The sequence below is a fragment of the Micromesistius poutassou genome, assembly GCF_964030765.1.
Source record: "Micromesistius poutassou genome assembly, chromosome: 6".
In the NCBI taxonomy this organism is placed as follows: domain Eukaryota; kingdom Metazoa; phylum Chordata; class Actinopteri; order Gadiformes; family Gadidae; genus Micromesistius; species Micromesistius poutassou.
This window is the reverse complement of record NC_140276.1, coordinates 18,773,856-18,778,683: the sequence shown is the minus strand read 5'-3', so window position 1 is coordinate 18,778,683 and position 4,828 is coordinate 18,773,856. Positions and strand designations below refer to the sequence as shown.

The following is a 4,828-nucleotide window of genomic DNA, read 5'->3' as shown; positions in this document are numbered from 1 at the left end:
ACACACACACACACACACACACACAAATAGTGTTGGGGTAAAACAAAAGTAATAGCATCTCCTCGGATTAGAGAGCTTCTGTTTGGATTGCGGGTACATTACTCATGCTCCAAATGGATAAAGTTTTTAGATAACAACTATGTGGCATCAAGTAGGATGTACCACTAGATTACGATCACCAATTATCAGAGTGGATCACATTTATTTCCTGAAATCTATTCTGCTGCAAGGCTTTCCACTCTGAGAGACATACAGCCATGCACTTCATGTTTGTGAGTGTAAAAGACTGTGGGGAGTTCCCAGACTTAAATCAATAACCGTGAGAAAGTGGTAGATTACTATCCATCTACCGCACAGACACAGCTGCTGTGTCTGGGTCCTACAGTTCAGCCTCTGCTTTACACAAAAATAAAAACTTCATAAGGCCAGTATTTTTCTCATTTCATTTATTTTTTTATTTACAGAAGTTTGATTAAAAAAAAGCTTTGTCTGCCAATAGAAAACACGCTCGATTAGCTGTTGATTGGTCTCATTCTGTTAGTTTTTTTTGTCTCATCTGTCCTCTGCAGCCAGTAGCAAAACAAAGGGTGCATGGAGGAAGTTCACCCGAGGAAGGCAGAACTGCGTCTTTAACAAGACACAGAACAATTGGGCAAAACAATCTCCGGGCAACAAAAAATCCTATAGTCCTACATCTTTTCTTGCTCTAAAATCGATGCAGAAACATAAAACAGAACATTTCAATCTTGGACAATCATTTGAACAGAAAGAGTAAAGAAAAAATCACTTCAGCGCTTCAGAGCAGATCTGCAATACATGATGAACCCCAGAGACACAGGAAGACACTGTGGAGCTTCTTGTCATCCATCCTCAAGTGGAGGATGGATTTTAAAGAGCCAAAGATGGCTGTCTCCATGATAATAATTGAGTATCAGACACAATACCATTAAAAAAACATACCACACCAGATACCATACCATAAAGATACCATATAAATAAGATACCACACCAGATACCATACCATTAAGATACCATATAAATAAGATACCACACCAGATACCATACCATTAAGATACCCTATTAAAAATATACTACACCAGATACCATACCATACCATTACAAAAATACCATACCAGATACCATTTCATTAACATACCATACCATTAACATACCCCTCCATTAAGTTACCATACCATTGAGATACCATACCATCAAGATACCCTACCACTAGGATACCCTACCACTAAGATACCATACCATTAAGACCTGTGTGCTTGCTAAAAGTATGTTTGTCTGTGTGGGGATGCGTGCATGCATGTGTGACCCCTGACTATGTGTGTGTGTGTGTGTGTGTGTGTGTGTGTGTACATGGGTGTATTTGTGGACGTGCAAATATATATATATATACAGTATATATGTGTGCCTTTGCAGGTGCTTCCACTGTGCTCAGAGGTCCTGCTTGTTAAGGGGCCCAGATGGTAAACAGCTCTTGCTTGTGTCGGAAGCCGTTCCTCTCTTGCCTGGGGTTGACCAAAACCAGTACTGTCTCTGCTTGTTCAGCATGACAACAAAATAAGGGCCGGGTTGCGATGCCGAGCTAGAGCTGTGATCAGGGTGTGCCACTGGGACTTCATCATATGGCCAGTGTTTGAAATTGTGCAGCTCCCAGCCCAGAATGGCTACCGTTAGGTTGAACTGACAGACTAGGCTTTCAAACTGAGCTGCCTGGTCACAATACCGTACCATGGTTATAAGACCTACAAATCTAGCCAACAAAACTCGATTTTTATTAGTAATTTATTAGTCAGATCAAATATAATGACGCAAGTTACCTCAATTCATACAGTCAAAAATAGTCAAATACAAATGTCTATGTAGTAGTATGGATCACAGCTACCCTAATTACTCAATATAACAAGATTTGGCTAGATCTACTAGTAGCCATTTAGGTTGTTCGACTTAAACTGTTTTAACTATACTGTGGCGAGCAGCAAGAGAATAACCAGACACAAGCCCAGTGTACCTTATAAAAAGTTGCCTTTATTTTCACAAAACATAGAACGATGGAAAAACTCACTTATAACCCACGGACAAACCCTGCACTGAGGCACTTCAGTGCAGGTGTTGCTCCAGCCAACCCCACCTGTCACCGAGGTACAATCCCAATCAAACACACACAATTGCCGCAGCAAACAAGAACCAGGAGGGCGTAGTAGTCCAAATAGTCCAATAGCCCGAACTGCCCCATGAGTCCTTGCGGCAACCCGGACCATTGGCAATAACCGACCGTCATTGCCACAATACTAAAACATAGCTAATCATGAATTAAAATATTAAATACATTTTTTTCGAAAGTAGGTTCGGTCTGGTAGCTCAAAATAAAAAAAGATTGTTGAATCACATTTGATGAAGTATTTTATGAGTCAGTAGTCAATAGTCAATAGTCGCTAGATTGGACAACACGGATGAAATAGCAGGATCAATGTTGACGCTTGCTTCCTCGATGCGAGCCGCCATTGTTGTCTGAATCAAAACAGTCGCTTCTCCGCTAGGTCACATCCCGCCCGGCGGTCCCCAAATACCTCCCAACAGTTAGCCTAGCACCGACTTGCGCTAGCCTAGCACTGCAACTAGAAGGGCTGAATGAAAAGTGTTGAAAACGGTCTCCAATGATAAATAACACACTGGCTCACTTGGAAATGAGACCCGATGTCCAAAATCCTGAACTATCCCTTTAATGGCTCTCAGGTTTGTCTCATTCTCGTTTCAGAACTGGTTTGGTTATATTGATTAGCTAGTCCAGTCATTACCAATAATTAGGATGTTATGATATAATGTATAATATTTTTGTCTTTCAGCAACTCCTGCCTTCTACAAGCTGGAGAAGGCGCTGACCAAAAAGACAGTCCTGAGGGACAGTGCAAAGATCAGTGCCCACCACCAGACGTCCTCTTTGGAGGCATTCCACTCCGTGATCCAGCGGTTTGCTCCTAAAAACGTGGTCTATCCATTTCTAGGAATGGTGTGCAGGTAGTTTAGGCTGTGATTACTTGTTGAGAACATTTGCCCATTTCTTGCAATTATCTTCATGTTTGATTTTTCTTTTTACTGTCATAGACTCTACCTGGCTGCACTGCATTGCAACGAAAATACTGAAAGAGGACAATCCATCATGTCATCGGGGGATCCCATGTTCAGACTGAGCTTTCCAAAGTCCAGGAAGGGAGAGTGTAGAGCCAAACCAGTGAAGACTGAGGCGACATTCCGTTAGTGTCAACTTTTATATTGTACATGAGACCGAGTACTGCAACTCGCTATTTTCAACACAATAAATAAACAAATAAAATACACATAAATACCTGAGAAACAACCAAATTCAAAGTGCAAAATGTCAATACATGAACAGTTGTTGAATAATCTAGTAAATGATACTAGTGATTCACTTTTCTGTGTGTATTGCACAGGGTATGTTGATGATTTGATGGACATGATCATGGAGAAGGTCTGTGTCGACCCAGCATCGTACAGAGCTGACATTCTGAAGATAAACATCCCGCCGGACCTGTCTTCAGAATATGAGCGTCCAGACAAGGAGGAGGTCATCGCCAGCTACGTCCCCAGATTCAATCAAGGGAGGGCAGGTTGAAGCCTCCGTATCTTCCATGGGCGTCAGGAAACTCCCGGTGTATACGAAGCACAACGCATGATGGGATGACAACCCCTATCTTCCGCCCAAGGAAGCCCCAGCACCAGCTCACAAAGCTCCTCTAGGCTAAATACCTGTAACGACTAAGAGAACATTGTTAGTCAACAGGTTCTACAATGTCAACATCTGTGTCCACATTTTCTCATTGAATTCAGTGAATTCTTCACTTATATAATACTGTATTTCCATGTACTTCATGACTGCGGTCAATAAATGTTTATTGTATCTGTAAAATGTTTCATGTGAATGCATGCGTAATATGCAGTATTTGCTTGGCTGAAAAACTACTACATGTTAAAATATGATCTGAATTTGTGGCATTGGCTGAATTTATTTAGTTTATTATGGTGTATGAAAAGTGAAGTAGGTTATTATAGATAAAACTCACTGCACTATCCCCCGTAGCCGTAAAGGACTGTAGTCAGCCCTGTAAATGTTGCATGCGTTCTGCAGCGAGAACATATTTAGACAAACCGGTTCTAAACCTGGATGTCTATCATACAGGGAGGCCCTTCATCCAGCTGCTGCAGCCGTCTTGTAACCTAACACAAGGTGAGTATCTGCAGTGGCGTGTTATCAGAAATCATGCACTGCAAATGTAAGTGTAGGTAAAGATAGCTCCTAATGTTACCTGTTGCACCTCCTGACAGCATAGGTTCTCAGGCTCTGACTGCATTGTGGCACAATTTCCACATGTGCACCTATACAAAAGAAAAGATTCATGCACGTATAATGTTAAAGAAATAAACCTGGCATACCTGACATTTGCAACCACCACGTCTTAGATTTGAATGTGCGTGCTCTAGCTAGCCACATTTTCCCAGCCTGAGGTGAATGGCCAGTAGCACTAGGCTTCCTCAAGTTTATAACGGAAACACATCTGGTTGACAATTTGGTACCTGCAAACTTGCAAGACATAACTTCGTTTCGTGAACAAGAAGCAACATAGAGTTATAACTAGTGTAAATTCAAATTCAATAGGTGTACTATATAATTGCCTAGCTTCTAGAGATAGCTACTAGTTACTTTTTTATTTTTTATTTTATTTACACTACCACTATGACACATTTTCCCAGAGCACCTTACCATGCATACTGAATCACAGGGTCAATCCCTGCAAGC

At 41.4% G+C, this 4,828-nt stretch overlaps 1 pseudogene across 1 annotated transcript; it reads right to left on the bottom strand.

Annotated features, from left to right (window-relative positions):
• Window positions 1–3,623: 3,623 nt before the first annotated feature.
• Window positions 3,624–4,624, bottom strand: LOC311345279 (P2X purinoceptor 7-like; annotated as a pseudogene). Its single transcript has 4 exons — window positions 4,606–4,624; window positions 4,338–4,407; window positions 4,107–4,199; window positions 3,624–3,780 (listed from the first exon to the last, which is right to left on the bottom strand). The product of its transcript is annotated as a P2X purinoceptor 7-like (transcript).
• Window positions 4,625–4,828: the final 204 nt, after the last annotated feature.